Source organism: Capsicum annuum, unplaced genomic scaffold (assembly GCF_002878395.1).
Source record: "Capsicum annuum cultivar UCD-10X-F1 unplaced genomic scaffold, UCD10Xv1.1 ctg77485, whole genome shotgun sequence".
Taxonomy (NCBI): Eukaryota; Viridiplantae; Streptophyta; class Magnoliopsida; order Solanales; family Solanaceae; genus Capsicum; species Capsicum annuum.
This window is the reverse complement of record NW_025887885.1, coordinates 35,559-53,791: the sequence shown is the minus strand read 5'-3', so window position 1 is coordinate 53,791 and position 18,233 is coordinate 35,559. Positions and strand designations below refer to the sequence as shown.

Sequence of the window (18,233 nt, the reverse complement as noted above, 5' to 3'; positions counted from 1 at the left end):
TAGGGTGTAGTCTCGGGGCATTACAAACTTGGTATCAGAGCCTAAGGTTCTAAAGTGTCCTATAAAGTCTAAAATCTGCATCAATTAGAGTCTTGTGCATAGGTGTGAAGTGCGCCACACTTATGGGAAAGAGGCTATGAGGTGTTTTAGGAAAAGTTCTCTTCTTTAAGTGTTCGTATCATGCGAGTGAGCATGAACTTAAGTTAAACTCTCTGTCTAATCTAAGTTTCCCTTCTATTTATAGAATATGCCTCCCAGAAAGACTAACGGCAGAAGAATTGGGAACCATCCAACACCTCCGCTCATTCAGAAAGATCCCCTGAATGAGCATATTTCTCATGCAGAATTCAGAGTAGCATTCACCACCCTAGCCCATTCTGTGGCAACTCAGAATGTTCGACCAACTGTTGTTCAGGCCAACCTAGTGGCCAATACTACTGAAGCTAGAATTTGGGACTTCACTTGAATGAACCCTCCTTTATTTTTAGGGTCTAAGTCTGAAGAGAACCCACAGAAATTCCTTGACATGGTGCAAAAAGTAACAGACCTTATGGGGGTAACTGTTAGTGAGAGTGCTGAGTTAGCTTTCTATCAGTTGCAAGATGTATCTCATACATAGTTTAAGCAGTAGAAAAGAGAGAGGCTCAAATATATGGCCTATAGAATAAGAAAAGTTTGCTACTGCCTTCTTAGATAGGTTATTTCCGTTGCAATTATAAAAGGCTAGGGTGGTATAGTTCATCAAACTGATGCAGGTTAAAATGAGTGTGAAAAAGTATTCCCTTAAGTTTACTCAGTTGGCCAGGTATGCTCCTTATGTGGCAGTGGATAGCAGCTCTAAGATGAGTAAGTTTGTGTCTGGGGTATCTAACAGTGTGGTCAAGGAGTATAGGACCGCAATGCAAATTAAGGAGATGGACTTGTCTAGGTTGATGGTCTATGCTCACCAGATTGAGGAACAGATAACTATGGAGAAAGAGAGGGAGAGCGAGAGGGTTAGAACAAGTAGTTTCATTTTCGCTCAAACAAAGTTAAAAGGTGGAAACCATCCTCAGTTCCACCCAAAATCTTCAGAATCAGCTTTATCTTTACCTAATGTGCTGATGTAATAAGTAGATTTTCTATTGGTAGTGTTACTCATATTCACAATGATAAGAAAAAGTTAGTTCTGGAAGTTCATCAGCTTGCCAGATTAGGTATTCGTTTGGTTGATTCATCTGACGGTAGTGCTTAGGTTCAAAATAGTTTGAGATAGTAAATTCTTACTGAAGCGCATGGTTCATGTTACTCTATTCATCCAGGGGCCTCTAAGATGTATTGCAACTTGAGAGAAGTCTATTGGTGAAGTAGGACAAAGAGAAATATTATAGAGTTTATGGCTAAGTGCTCTACTTATTAGCAGGTGAAAATTGAGCACTAAAATCCTAGTGGGTCTATGTAGAAGTTCAAAATTCCCACTTGGAAGTGGGAGAAAGTGAACATGGATTATGTGATAGGTTTTCCTCGTACTCATCAACAGCATGATTTGATTTCGGTCATTGTGGATAAAATGACCAAATCAGCCTATTTCTTACCAGGCGTACTTCTTATTCAGTAGGGGACAATGCCAAGATCTATATTAGACAGTTAGTTAAGTTGTATGGTGTTTCTTTATCTATTATTTAAGATAGAGGTATGCAGTTTACCTCTCACTTTTGGAAAGCTTTTCAAAAGGGTCTTGGTACCCAGGTTCACCTCAGTACAACCATTCACCCTCAGATAGATGGTCATTCAGAGAGGACCATTCAAACTCTTAAGGATATGTTAAAAGCGTGTATTGTTGACTTTAAGGACAGTTGGGATGACAACTTGACTTTGATTGAATTTACGTATAATAACAGTTATCATTACAGAATTCTGATTGCTCTATTTGAGGCTCTATATGTAAGGATATGTAGATCACCGATTGGTTGGTTTAAAGTTGCTGAGGCTGAAGTAGTAGGTCCTGACTTAAAGTTTGATGCTTTAGAGAAAGTATGGTTGACCAGGGAGAGGCTTTAGGCAGCCTAGAGTCGGCAGATTTCTTATGTAGATGTGAGAATAAAGGATTTGGAATTTAAGGTTGGCGACTTTTTGTATCTGAAAATTTCTCCCATAAAGGGAGTGAAGAGGTTTGGTAAGAAGGGGAAGATTAGTCCCCACTATGTTGGTCCTTATAGAAATTTGAGCCATTTTGGAAAGGTGGCTTATGAACTTGAGTTGGCTGCAGCCTTAGTATCAGTGCACCTAGTGTTTCATGTCTTCTTGCTAAAGAAGTGTATGGTTACCCAGCAGTTGTCATTCCCTTAGAAAGTGTAGATGTTCAGAATAGCCTTTCTTACGAAGAAATTCCAGTCGAGATCCTTGATCGACAAATTCATAGACTAAGGAACAAAGAAGTTCCCCTAGTCAAAGTTTTTTGGCGGAATCAATCCGTTGAAGGGGACACTTGGGAAGCAGAAGATGATATGTGAACTAAGTACCCTTATCTTTTCTCTGTGAACTCCAATTCATCTTAAGGAAATAATCTTCTCAGAATTTCTCTTTTCCCATGCTCAGTTTCAGCTACACAGCATTCACATGTCAGTCATGAATTCACAGAACCGATTCAGTCATGCTTTATGTTTCAGACTCAGCCATGTAATCACATTTTCATCATGTATATTTAGCATGTAATCATAGTTCCTCAGTACTTTCAGTTTAACCATTCTCATTCGAGGATAAATATTCCCAAGAGGGAGATATTGTAATACCCCAAAGATCCAAACCAATGTTAGAACCATGTTTCAAGTCATGCATAATACATTATAGCTCTTTGATAGTTTTATGAGTTAGTTTGATGTATATTAAGGACTCAAATAACTCCCAGCTATTAGATGAATCAAAATAATCCTTACAGATTGAACTTTTGAGAAGAATGTTGCTTTAGTCAACTTCAACTGAGCATATCTTTTGTTCTATTGAGAATTTTCCAGATCAAGACCCACCAATTTATAGGAAATTGAATTATCTTTCTAATGATACCAATTTCGCCCAAATTCGATACTAGGGTGAGAAGTTATGGAACTTTTAGTGCAAAATAGTAGCCCTACGCGATAAGGCTGCATCGCGGTGATGGCCAAATTCATGCTTGTCCTTTCTCAATGTGTCACCGTGATAAGCACCGCATCACGCCAAGGGCCATTTTTACGTTCGTCACTTTCCAGTGAGGCTTGCATTTTATGCCTTAATTTTCTCCTGGTGGCAGTTGCGAGGCATGAATCACAATCGCGATGCTTTTTCAATGTAAATATCGCGATCACAATAGTGACATCTAAAAATCTAGTATATGTATAAAAAGCCCCTTTTTGCCCAATTTTTCTCATTTTTCATCCATTTCTTGAGAAAAAAACCCTAAGTGGGATTGAAGGATGTAGATGATTTGGGGAGCTTGGATAACAATTATTCCGTGATTTTCCTTGAATTCATGGTAAGATTCCTTCAATATCTTAATGAATTTTCAAACATTCAGGCCTTGAATTCTTAAACTTTAAGGGTTGATTTGTGACTCGATTTGTGCACCGTTTGTGCTCAACTTTTGATCATAATTTCCTTGTTCTTTGAGGAACCTAGCGATGGTTTCAATTATGGATTCTATTTGAAGGACTCACAAGCCCATTCTTGACCCAAAATTTGACCCGACCTATTATGTGGCTATATGGGTCTTGTTTTACTCCTAATAACGCATATATTATGATTTTGATAGCATGACGGTATTCGAGATTGTGGAGTAAAGGCAAATGATTTAGGAACGATTCAAGGATTTATGATTCAGCACAAAGTAGGCTTTTGTCTACTATTCTTCACTAGATGATGTGTTTTATATGTTGCATGTGAATGAAAATTCTAAGATTGATTTTGGGTAGAACACCATGACTTAGTCTTGATTATTGAAGTTTTGAGGATTAAAAGAGGGTTCTTTCATCCACTTAAGGCCAAGATTTCTGTTAACCCTTGAGGACTCACTTACGGATGTTAGACATGGTTGACACTGATAAGCCTTTAGTATGAGATTACTTTGTGACTATCGAATGGTGATGGTTTTCCCTAAATTATGATATATGGCCTATAGATATATTATGCCTCGTAGATATACAATGGCTTATTGTAGTACCCCAAAGATCTAAACCAATGTTAAATCCATATTTCAAGAACATGAATAATACATTATATTTCATTGATAGTTTTATGAGTTAGTTTGATGTATATTAAGGCCTCAAATAACTCCTAGCTATTAGACAAATCAAAATAATCCTTACCGATTTAATTTTTGATAAGAATGTTACTTTAGTCAACTTCAAATAAGATTATCTTTTCCTCTTTTGAGAATTTTCCACCTCAAGACCCACCAATCTATATGAAATTGAATTATATTTCCAACGATACCAATTACGTCCAAATCCAATACTCAGGTGAGAAGTTATGGCACTTTTCGTGCAAAACAGTAGCCCAACGCGATAAGGCTGTGTCGCAGTGATGGCCAAATTCATGTTCGTCCTTTTCTAGTGTGTCATCGCTATAAGCACCGCATTGCGCCAAGGGAAATTTTCACGTTCGTCACTTTCCAGTAAGGCACCGATATTGGCACCACATAGCGACAAGGTACCATTTTGGAGTTGTCCATTTCCAATGACTCAATGCGATTTCACCGCGTCATGCAGTTGAGTAATTTTGGCATTGTCCTTTTTACAGATGCGCACCGTGATTGCATCACATCATGCCAGGTGTCCAAATCAGGATTTCCAATTCATTTATGAGTTTTAATCCCAAGGGAATTTAAGTCCTTTTCCCTCACCCCAATCAGTCCAAACATGGGATTTAAGTCCCCATAGAACATTATTTGCTCATAATTTCAAATTTCTCTCAAAAATAAAGTAGCCCTCTTTCAATAACAAACTCTGGCCCTTCAATATCAACTCTTAAAGAATTCATCATCCATTCTCACAAATTCATAAATCAAGGTATGTTTAGTGTTCATCCTTGGGTTCCTTCCACCCCTGTAGTTCAAGAATCCTATTTGAGAACTTAAATTATGATTTATGTTCTTACATTGAATTGTTTTCATTTATGTGTTGATTTTATGGGTTTCAAACTAAGAAGATTGTGAATTTCAAGTAAATAAACTAGTATGTGTGTTGATGTATGTATTTCTCATGTCATAACCATGAATTATGAATTGAATGTTGTAGTCATAATATTCCCATGTTAATCTTTCTCCTGTACAAGAACCATACTCCCTAAGAGTTCGACAAAATGTCCAAGTAAATAAATTGTGCATGATATCTTAATTGTAATGCTTTTAAACTTGTGATGTGGTTTCTTTATTTATGCAATCGAGTCCTAGGGGTATTGTATACCCTAAATTAGCTGCTTACTTAGTTTCCACTCGTAATAGATATGATTTCATAGTATCCCAAATAGTAGCTTTGGGTCAGTTAATAGAATCAACATGATTCAGTCAAGCTTAGTATAGTCTAGTGATCAGTGTCGCTTCAGTTGAAAGTAGGATTCATCACCGAGCTAACCTAGGGATGGGGGCATTCCTGCCAGTATAGGTTTTTACCCTTAGTAGTAGTCCTTGAGTTAAAGAACTATGTAACCAGCTTAAGGTAAATCATCTTCCTGCCAGACTAGGGTTGACGTAACCATAAACTTCTCATGAGTCTTCCTACCTGATTATAGTTGACCCAACCAGTGTTAGTAACCCGTTGCACAGTGCTAACTCCCTTCCAACTGAGGTTACAAGTTGGACCCCAAATTAGTCTATAATTAGGGTATGTTGGTTATATGATAACTCCCACAGTCTCAGTTTCAATATTCAGTAATAAGCATTTAGTACATAACCCTGTACAGTTCAACACGATCATAACTTTCAGTTATCAGAAATCAATTATCAGAAACTCAATACCTCAGTTTCAGTCCAAGTTAGACAAATGATATATGCTTAGTATTACATGTTCAGTATCTTCAGTAGTCCCAATTTTGCATATACTCTTTCAAGATAGATAGTTATTATTGTTCATGCACATGAACCCATTCATATTAGCCTAACCTCACCTAGCATACCAGTATAATCAAAGTAGTGATGCATACTCTCTCTTTGCGCTATGATGTTTCATATCATAGGTTCCGATGCTTAGGTTACTGACCATATCTGGTCAGATCAGTCGGTCATCCACAGATATAGTAGTGAGTCTTCATCCATCGAGGATGCGATATTTATTTAACCATTGCATTATTTTAGTTTTTTAGTTATTTTAGACAGCAATTATAAGTTAGTTGGGGCCATTCCCATCAACTCTTTTATTTCAGATGTTTAGAGGCTTTCAGATATTATCAGTTAGCAGTTATTAAGTTTTGATTCAATTTTATGAACCTTATGGTATTTTCAGTTTTACTTCGGCATATACTTTATGATTATTATACAGCTCTCTCAGCAGGTACCAATCATGGGTTGGCTTGTGGTCTTTTGGGGTCGTGAGCATCGTGTGATACCTAGGGTATAGTCTTAGAGTGTTACAAATATAGTATCAGATCCTAAGGTTCTAAAGTGTCCTATGAAGTATGAAATCCGCATCAAGTAGAGTCTATGCTTGGGTGTGAAGTGCGCCACACTTATGGGTAAGAGGTTATAAGGCATTTTAGGAAAAGTTCCCTTCTTTCAGTGTTTGTATCATGCGATTAAGCATGAGCTCAAGTTAAAATCTCTGTGTAATCCAACTTTCCCTTCTGTTTATAGAATATTCCACCCAAAAAGACTAATGGGAGAAGAATTGGGAACCAGCTATTACCTCCGCTCGTTCAAGAAGATCCCCTAAATGAGCATGTTTATCACGTAGAATTTAGAACAGCATTCACCACCCTAGCCCATTCTATAGAATCTCATATTGTTGGATCCACTGCTGTTCAGGCTAACCCAGTAGCCAATACTACTGCAGCTAGGATTAGAGACTTTAACTGAATCAACCCTTCTTTATTTTCAGGGTCAAAGCCTAAGGAGAACCCACAAGAATTCTTTTACATGGTACAGAAGGTAACAGCCATTATGGGGGTAACTGCTAGTGAGAGTGCTGAGGTAGCTACCTATCAGTTGCAAGATGTAGCTCATACATGGTTTAAGTAGTAGAAGGCAGAGAGAGGCATAGATGCAGGCTTATAGAATGGGAGGAGTTTGCTACTGCCTTCTTAGATAGGTTGTTTCCATTAGAATTAAGAAAGGCTAAGGTGTTAAAGTTCATCAAAATGAAGTAAGGTAACATAAGTGTGAAATATTATTCCCTCAATTTTACTCAGTTGGCCAGGTATGCTCCTTATGTGGTAGCCGCTAGAAGGTCTAAGATGAGCAAGTTCGTGTCTGGGGTATCAGATAGTGTGGTCATGAAGTGTTGGACCACAATGCTAATTAAGGAGATGGACTTGTCTAGTTTGATGGTCCATGCTTAACAGATTGAGGAACAAAAGACAAAGGAGAAAGAGAGGGAGATAAAGAGTGTTAGAACAAGTAGTTTCAATTTTGCTCAGTCGAAGTCAAAAGGTAGAAATAGTCATAAATTCTGCCCAAAATCTTCAGCCATAGCTCCATATTCGGCTAGTGTGTTGATGCCTACGTAGATTATATATGTGTAGTGTTGCTCATATTGAGAATGATAAGAAAAAGTTAGTTCAGGAAATTCATCAACTTGCCAAATTAGGTGTTCGTTTGGTTAATTCAGCTAAGGGTAGTGCTTTGGCTCAGAATAGTTTAGAATCTTCTTTTATTGATGAAGTAAAAGAAAAGTAGGATAGGGATCCTAACCTAATGATGTTGAAGGAGGAAGCCAGAGACCAGAAAGTAGAGATTTTCTCCCAAGAGAGAGATAGTGTGTCGCGTTGCCAAGGTAAACTGTGTGTGTTATTTGTAGATGAGTTGAGACAGGGAATTCTTGCATAAGTGCATGGTGCACGTTAGTCTATTTATCTAGGGGCCGTTAAGATATACCGTAACTTGCAGGAAGTCTATTAGTGGAGTAGGATAAAGAGGGACATCGCAGAGTTTGTGGCTACTTGCTCTACTTACAGCAGGTGAAGATTGAGCACCCAAAGTCTAGTGGGTCTATGTAGGAGTTAGGTATTCCCACTTGTAAGTGAGAGGAAGTGAACATGGATTTTGTGAAAGGTTTGCCTCGTACTCGTCAACAGCATAATTCGATTTGAGTTATTGTGCACAGAATGACCAAATCAGCCCATTTCTTATCAGTCTATACTTCTTATTTAGCCGAGGACTATGTCAAGATCTGTATTAGAGAGTGATCTAGGTTGCATAGTGTTCCACTATCTATCATTTTAGATAGTGGTACGCAATTTACATCTCACTTTTAGAAATCTTTTCAAAAGGTTTTTGGTACCCAAGTTCACCTCAATACAGCCTTTCACCCTCAGATAAATGGTCAGGAAGAGAGGACCATTCAGACCCTTGAGGATATGTTAAAAGTGTGTATCATTGACTTTAAGGGCATTTAGGATGAACACTTTTCTTTGATTGAGTTCGCGTATAATAACAGCTATCATTCCAAAATTCAAATAGCTCTGTTTGAGGATCTAGATGGAAGGAGATGTAGATCTCCAATTGGTTAGTTCAAATTATGTGAGGCTAGGGTAATAAGGCCTGACTTGGTGTTTGATGTTTTAAAGAAAGTACAGTTGATTAGGGAGAGTCTTAAGGCAGCCTAAAGCCGACAGAAATCTTATGCAGATATGATAAGAAAGGATCTGGAATTTGAGGTTGGCGACTTTATGTATCTAAAAATCTCTCCCATGAAGGGAGTGAAGATGTTTTGTAAGAAGGGGAAGCTTAATCACCGTTATATTGGTCCTTATAGAATTTTGAGTAGTTTTGGAAGGGTGGATTATGAGTTTGAGTTGCCTACAGCCTTAGCATCAGTGCACCAATTATTCATGTCTCCTTGCTAAAGAAGTGTACTGTGACCCTGCAATTGTCATTCCCTTAGAAAGCATAGAAGTTCAGAACAGCTTTTCGTATGAAGAAATTCCAGTTGAGATCCTTAATCGACAAATTTGTAGACTAAGGAACAAAGAAGTTTCCCTAGTCAAAGTTCTTTGGCGGAATCAGTCTGTTGAGGGAGACACTTGGGAAACAGAAGAAGATATGCAGACTATGTACCCTCATCTTTTCTCTGCGAACTTAGATTTAGCTTAAGGTAATAATCTTCTTAGAATTTCTCTTTTCCCTTGCTCAATTTCAGCTGCGCAACATTCACATATCAGTCATTCATTCACAGAACCTGTAAAGTCACACTTCATGTTTCAGACTCAGTCATGTAATCATATTTTAATCACGTATATTCAGCATGTAATCTCAGTTCCTCAGTGTTTTACGCTTAAACAGACGCATTCGAGGATGAATATTCCCAAGGGGGAGATATTGTAATACCCCGAAGATCAAAACCAATGTTAGGTCCATGTTCAAGCTCATGTATAATACATTATAGCTTTTTGATAGATTTACGAGTTAGTTTGATGTATACTAAGGACTCAAATAACTCCCAGCTATTAGACGAATCAAAATAATCCTTACCGATTGAATTTTTTATAAGAATGTTGCTTTAGTCAATTTCAAATGAGTATATCTTTTCCTCTACTGAGAATTTTCCAGCTCAAGCCCACTAATCTATAGGAAATTGAATTATCTTTCCAACGATACCAATTTTGCCCAAATTCCATACTCGGGTGAGAAGTTATGGCACTTTTAGTGCAAAATAGTAGCCCTACGAGATAAGGTTGCATCACGGTGATGACCAAATTTACGTTCGTCCTTTTCCAGTGTGTCACCGCTATAAGCACCGTGTCACGCCAAGGGGCATTTTCTTATTTGTCACTTTCCAGTGAGGCACCGTGATTGGCACCGCATCGCGCTAAGGTGCCATTTCGGAGTTGTCTGTTTCTAGTGGCTCAATACAATATCACCACATCACGCCTCTGGGTAAGTTCTGGATTATCCTTATTCCAGAGGCACACCGCGATTGCACCACATCGCACCGGGTGTCAAAATTGGGATTTCCAATTCAATTTTGAGTCTTAATCCCAAGGGTATTTAAATCCTTTTTCCTCACCCTAGTCAGTCCAAACACGGGATTTAAGTCCCCATAGAACATTATTGGCTCATTATTTCATAATTCTCTCAAAATTAAACTAGCCCTTTTTCAAGAACAAACCCTATCCCTTTAAGATTCAAGATCAAATCTCAAAAAATTATCATCCACTCTAACAAATTCATAAATCAAGGTATGTTTGGTGTTCATCCTTGTGTTCCTTCCACCCTTGGAGGTCAAGAATCCTATTTGAGAACTTAAATAATGATTTATATACTTAAATTGAATTGTGTCATGTGTGTGTTGATTTTATGGGTGTCAAACTAAGAAGATACTAAATTTCAAGTAAATAAACTAGTGTGTGTGTTGATGTATGTATTTCTCATGTCATAACCCATGAATTGTGAATTGAATGTTGTAGTCATAATATTCCCATGTTATTCTATCTCATGAACAAAAACCATGCTCCCTAAGTGTTCGACAAAATGTCCATGTGAACAAATTATGCATGATATCTTAATTTTAATGCTTTTAAACTTTTGATGTAGTTCCTTTATTTAAGCTATCGAGTCCTGGAGGTATTGTATACCTGGAATTAGTAGCTTACTTAGTTTTTAGTCGTAATAGAATGATTTTGTAGTATCTTGAATAGGTTAGATAACAGAATCAGTGTGAGTTCTGTCAAGCTTAGTACAATCTGGTTATCAATGTCGGTTCAATTGGAAGTAGGATTCAGCACCGAGTGAACCAAGGGATGGGAGCATTGTTGCCAGTATAGGGTTTGACCCTTAGTAGCAGTCCCTGAGTTAAAGAACTATGTATCCATTGTAGGGTAAATCTTATTCCTGTCAAACTAAGGTTAATATAACCATAAACTTCTCATGAGTTTTCATGCCAGATTAGAGTTGACCCAGTCAGTATTAGTAACTCGTGGCATGGTGCTAACACCTTTCTGATTGTGGTTACAGGTTGGACCCTAAATCAATCTATAATCAGAGTATGTTGGTTAGATAATAACTCCCACAGTCTCAGTTTCAGTATTCAGTATTCAGTAATCAGCATTTAGTACAAAACCCAGTACAGTTCTACATGATCATAACTTTAAGTTATCAGAAACTCAGTATCTCAGTTTCAGTTCAATTTAGATAGATGATATATGATTAGTATTACATGTTTTGTATCTTCAGTAGTCCCAGTATTGTATATACTCTTTCATGATAGTTAGTTATTATTACTCATGCACATGAACCCATGCATACTAGCCTAACCTAACCATTATATTCAAAGTACTAACGCATACTCTCTCTTTACTCTATGTTGTCTCATATCATAGGTTCGGACGCTCAGGATCCTGATCGTACCTAGTCAAATTAGTCGGCCAACCACAGATATAGTAGTGAGTCCTCATCCATCTAAGATATGATATTTATTTAGCCATTGCATTATTTTTGTATTTTAGTTAGTTTAGATAGCAGTTATAAGTTAGTTAGGGCCTATCCCGTTAACTCTTTTATTTTATATGTTTAGAAGATTTCACACATTATCAGTTAGTATTTATTCTACAAACGTATTCAGTAAATACTTTATGTTTATTATTTAGTTCTTACACCAGGTACTAGTCATGGGTTAGCTTGTGGTCCTTTGGGGTCATGAGCATCGTATGACGCCTAGGGTGTAGTCTCGGGGTGTTACAATCTTGGTATCAAAGCCTAAGGTCCTAAAATGTCCTATGAAGTCTGAAAGTTGCATCAAGTAGAGTCTTGTGCATCTGTGTGAGGTGCGCCACACTTATGGGCAAAAGGCTATGAGGCACTTTAGGAAAAGTTCCCTTCTTTCAATGTTTGTATCATGCTAGTGAGCATGATATCAAGTTAAAATCTGTGTCTAATCCAAATATCCCTTTCGTTTATAGAATATGCCACCCAGAAAGACTAACAAAAGAAGAATTGGAAACCACCCAGCACCTCCACCCATTCAGGAAAATCCCCTAAATAAGTATGTTTCTCATGCAGAATTCAGAGCAGCGTTAACCACCCTAGCTTATTCTATGGAAGCTTAGATTGTTCGGCTATCTACTGTTCAGGCCAACCCAGTGGCCAATACTACTTCAGCTAGAATTTAAGACTTCACTCAAATGTACCCTCCTTCATTTTCAGGGTCTAAATCTGAGGAAGACCCACAGAAATTTCTTGACATGGTGCAAAATGTACATATATTATGGGGATAACTACTATTTATAGTACTGAGTTAGATTTCTATTATTTGCAAGATATAGCTCATACATGGTTTAAGCAGTGGAAGGTAGAGATGGGTGCAAATATATAGCCTATGGAATGGGAGGAGTTTTCTACTTCCTTCTTAGATAGGTTCTTTCCATTTTAATTAAGAAAGGCTAAGGTGTTAGAGTTCATCAAACTAAAGTAGGGTAACATGAGTATGAAAGAGTGTTCCCTCAAGTTTACTCAGTTGGCCAGGTATGCTCCTAATGTGGTAGACGATAATAGGTCTAAGATGAGCAAGTTTGTATCAGGGGTATCTGACAGTGTGATCAAGGAGTGTAGGACCATAATGCTAATTAAGAAAATGGACTTGTCTAGGTTGATGGTCCATGCTCAACAGATTGAGGAACAAAAGACTAAGAAGAAAGAAAAGAAGGGAAAGAGGCTAGAACAGGTAGTTTCAATTATGCTCAGCTGAAGTCAGAAGGTGGAAACAATCCTTAATTTTGCATAAAATCTTTAGTATCAGCTCCGTCTTTGGCTAGTGTGCTGATTCCCTAAGTAGATTATCTATGGGTAGTATTTCTCATATTGAGGATGATATGAAAAAGTTAGTTCAGGAAGTTCATCAGCTTGCCGGATTAGGTGTTCATTTGGTTGATTCAGCTGAGGGTAGTTCTTGGTTTCAGAATATTTTGGAATCTTCTTTGGTTGTCGAAGTGAAATAAAAGAAGGATAGGGATCCTAACCTTATGAAGTTGAAGAAGTCAGTCAGAGACCAGAAAGTAGAGATTTTCTCCTAAGGAGAAGATGGCATATTATGTTGCCAGGGTAGACTGTGAGTGCCATGTGTTGATGAGTTGAGATAGTGAATTGCTGCATAAGCACATGGTGCGCGTTATTCTATTCATCCAGGGGCCACTAAGATATACCACAACTTTTAGGAAGTCTATTGGTGGAGTAGAATGAAGAGGAACATTGCAGAGTTTGTGGCTATGTGCTCTACTTGTCAGCAGGTAAAGATTAAGCTCCAAAAGCCTAGTGGGTCTATGCAGGAGTTCAGTATTCCAACTTGGAAGTGGGAGGAAGTGAATATGGATTTTGTGAAAGCTTTGCCTCGTTCTCGTCAACAGCATTATTCGATTTGGGTTATTATGGGTGGAATAAACAAATCAGCCTATTTCTTATCAGTCCATACTTCTTATTCAGCAGAGAACTATGCCAAGCTCTTTATTAGAGAGTTGGTTAGATTGTACGGTGTTCCGCTATCTATCATTTCAAATAGAGCTAGGAAGTTTACCTCTTATTTTTGGAAAGCTTTTAAGAAAGGTCTTGGTACCTAAGTTCACCCAGTACAGACTTTCACCCTCAGACAAATGGTTAGACAGAGAGGACCATTCAGACCTTTGAGGATATGTTGAGAGCATGTGTTATTAACTTTAAGGGCAGTTGGGATGACCACTTTTCTTTGATTGAGTCAGCGTATAATAACAACTATCATTCCAGTATTCAGATGTCTCCGTTTGAAGCTTTATATAAAAGAAGATATAGATCTCTGATTGGCTGGTTTGAAGTAGGTGAGGATGTGGTAGTAGGGCCTGACTTGGTTTTTGTTGCTTTTGAGAAAGTACAATTGATCAGGGAGAGGCTTAAGGCAACCCAGAGCCAGTAAAAATCTTATGTCGATGTAAGAAGGAAGGATCTGGAAATTGAGGCTGGCAACTTTGTGTATCTGAAAATCTCTCCCATAAAGAGAGTGAATAAGTTTGGTAAGAAGGGGAAGCTTACTATCTATTATGTTGGTCTTTACAGAATTTTGAGTCATTTCGGAAAGGAGACTTATGAGCTTGAGTTTACTTAAACCTTAGCATCTGTGCATCAAGTGTTTTATGTCTCCTCTCTAAAGAAGTGTATTGGTGACCCTGCAGTTGTCGTTCCCTTAGAAAGCATAGATGTTCAGAGCAGCCTTTCTTACGAAGAAATTCCCTTCAAGATCCTTGAAGTACAAATTCGTAGACTAAGGAACAAAGAATCTCCCCTAGTCAAAGTTCTTTGGCAGAATTAGTCCGTTGAGGGGGGCACGTGCGAAGCAGAACCGGATATGAATATCAAGTACCCTCATATTTTCTCCGCGAACTCAAATTCAGCTTAAGGTAATAATCTTCTTATAATTTCTCATTTCCCATGCTCAGTTTCAGCTGCACAACATTCACATGTCAGTCATGCATTCATAGAACCAATTTAGTCATGCTTTATGTTTCAGACTTAGTTATATAATCACATTTTCATCACGTATATTCAGCATGTAATCTCAGTTCCTCAGTGCTTTCAGTTTAACCAGTCTCATTTAAGGCGAATGTTCCCAGGGGAAGATATTGTAGTACCCCAAAGATCCAAACCAATGTTAAAGACATGTTTCAATCTCATGCATAATACATTATAGTTTTTTGATAGTTTTATTAGTTAGTTTGATGTATATTAAGACCTCAAATAACTCCCATCTATTAGACAAATCAAAATAATCCATACTGATTGAATTTTTTATAAGAATATTGTTTTAGTCAACTTCAAACAAGCATATCTTTTTCTATATTGATAAATTTCCATCTCAAGACCCACCAATCGATAGAAAATTGAAATAGCTTTACAACAATACCAATTTTTCCCAAATCCGATACTCGAGTGATAAGTTATGGCACTTTTAGTACAAAATAATAGCACAACGCGATAAGGTCGCGTTACGGTGATGGCCAAATTCACGTGCGTCCTTTTCCAGTGTGTCATTGTGATAAGTACCACATTGAGCCAAGGGGTATTTTTGCATTCATCACTTTCCAGTGAGGCACCGCGATTAGCACAGCATTGCACCAAGGTGCCATTTCGGAGTTATCCGTTTCCACTGGCTCAACGCGATTTCACCACCTTGTGCCTCTGGGTAATTTTGATATTGTCCTTTCTCCATACGTGCACCACAATTGTACCGCATCACACCGGGTATCAAAATTAGGATTTCCAATTCATTTTTGAGTTTTAATCCCAAGGGCATTTAAGTCCTTTTCCCTCACCCCAGTTCGTCCAAACACGGGATTTAAGTCCCCATAAAATATTATTTTCTCATTATTTCATAATTATCTCAAAATTAAAGTAGCACTCTTCCAAGAACAAACTCTATCCCTTCAAGATTCAAGATCAAATCTCAAAGAGTTCATCATCCATTCTAACAAATTCATAAATCAAGGTATGTTTGGTTTTCATCCTTGGGTTCCTTCCACCCCTGTAGTTCAAGAATCCTATTTGAGAACTTAAATTATGATTTATATTCTTAAATTCAATTGTGTTCATGTATGTGTTGATTTTATGGGTTTCAAACTAAGAAGATTATAAATTTCAAGTAAATAAACTAGTGTATGTGTGTATATGCTGATGTATGTATTTCTCATGTCATAACCCATGAATTGTGAATTAAATGTTGTAGTCATGATATTCCCTTGTTATTCTTTCTCATGTACAAGAACCATGCTCCCCAAGTGTTTGACAAAATTTCTATGTGAACAAATTGTGCATGATATCTTAATTATAATGTTTTTAAACTTGTGATGTGGTTCCTTTATTTATGCTATCGAGTCCTGGGGGTATTGTATACCCGAAGTTAGCTGATTACTTAGTTTCCACTCATAATAGAATAATTCCGTAGTATCCCAAACAGTAGCATTGGGTCAGTTAACAAAATCAATGTGAGTTCAGTCAAGCTTAGTACAGTCTAGTGATTAGTGTTGGTTTAGTTGGGAGTAGGATTCAGCATCGAGAGAACCCAGGAATAGGGGCACTCCTGTTAGTATAGGGTTTGACCCTTAGTAGCAGTCCCTGAGTTACAGAACTACGTAGTTAGGCTATGGTATATTATCTTCCTGCCAGACTAGGGTTGACGTTGCCATATTCTTCTCATGAGTCTTTCTGCCAGATTAGGGTTGACCTAGTCAGTGTTAGTAACTCATGGCACGGTGCTAACACTCTTCCAACTGGGGTTATAGGTTAGATCTCAAATCAGTCAATAATCAAGGTATGTCAGTTAGATGATAACTCACACAGTCTCAGTTTTAGTGTTCAGTATTCAGTAATTAGCATTTAGTACAGAACCTAGTACAGTTCTACACAATCATAACTTTTAGTTATCAGAAATCAATTATCATAAACTCAATACTTTAATTTCAGTCTAATTCAGTCTAACGATATATGCTTTGTATTGCATGTTCAGTATCTTCAGTAGTCCCAGTTTTGCATATACTCTCATCCAGTCACTTCATGATAGTTAGTTATTATTATTCATACATGTGAACCCATGCATATTAGCCTAACCTCACCTAGAATACCAGTACATTCAAAGTACTGATGCATACTATCTCTTTATGCTATGATGTCTCATATCATAGTTTCGAATGCTCGAGTTCCTGACCATACCTAGTTATATCAATCGATCAGCCGCAAATATAGTAGTGAGTCCTCATCCATCAAGGATGCGATATTTATTTAGCCATTGCAATATTTTAGTATTTTAGTTATTTTAGACAGCAGTTATGAGTTAGCTGGGGCCTATCCCATCAACTCTTTTATTTTAGATATTTAGAGGCTTTCAGACATTATCACTTAGCAATTATTCTATAGACGTATTCAGTTTTGATTCAGTTTATGAACCTTGTGGGATATTTAGTTTTACTTCCGCATATACTTTATGATTATTATTCAGTGCTCATACCGGTACCAAGCATGGGTTAGCTTATCATCCTTCAGGGTCGTGAGCACCATGTAATGCCTAGGGTGTAGCCTCGGGGAATTACACTTATGGACATGATTTTTGAGATAAGTTCCATATATTTATGTTGGCCAAAGGTCGTGATATTGATGTTGTAATTAGTTCGGACATATTATAGGGCCCAACGCCGTGTTGTGATATTGGTTGGATTCCGAGAATAGTTTATCCTTATGAAGGATGTGACCATAGTTTATATACATGTTGATGTTTATGATTCCATTATGTGAATACTGGTGATGGAATGCATTGATTCGATACACTCATGATTTTTAAAATCACAAATGGTATGATTTAATTAAAATATGATTTTACTACTATTTTTCCTAAAAAGGAATAAAATCCCACTTTTTACCTTTTTAAATAAAATTCTTCATACAGGTAATTATGCCACCTTAAAGGGTGATTTATGTGCATTAAGATTTAAAATGGTTTTTTAAAGGACTTGGCCGAGATGGATTTTGGTCTATGATTTTGATACTATTGATTACTCTGGTTGTGAGAGATTTTGACCCTTTCTACACTTTTATAATGATTTAGTTTTGAAGTTTACCCTGGACAATGGATTTAAATTTTTATTTATGAGATTGTGCGACGGTCCCGAGGGTTGTGTGATGACCTCTCGTATCACTTTTTTTTATTTTTGAGACTGTACAATGGTCTTGGGAGTTGTGCATTGACCTTCCATGTCATATTTTTTTATTTTTGAGACTATGTGAGGGTCTTAGGAGTTGTGCGACGACCTTCAATATGATAACTCTTAACTTGCATGTCAATTTAAGTACAAGGTGGTCGTCGTCAATATATTTACCCAACTTTGGAGTTGGGGTCAAATCCACGCGGAACAATAGTTTGAAATGATAGATACTAGCTAAATTCAAACCAATAGTACACAAAAAATGGGGGGGGGGGCTGAAAGATATCACACTTAATATTTTTTTTTGGGATTTTCTAGTATTATCGGGGCTGTGAATAATTTGAGTCTAGGAAATTAGGCACGGATCTTGGGATTATGCTTTCCTAAGGGTAACATATGTATGAGTGTGTGATAATTTGATGCAA

At 37.4% G+C, this 18,233-nt stretch overlaps 1 pseudogene; it reads left to right on the top strand.

Annotated features, from left to right (window-relative positions):
- Window positions 1-968: 968 nt before the first annotated feature.
- Window positions 969-18,233, top strand: part of LOC107874027 — a 27,348-nt pseudogene continuing 10,083 nt past the window's right edge.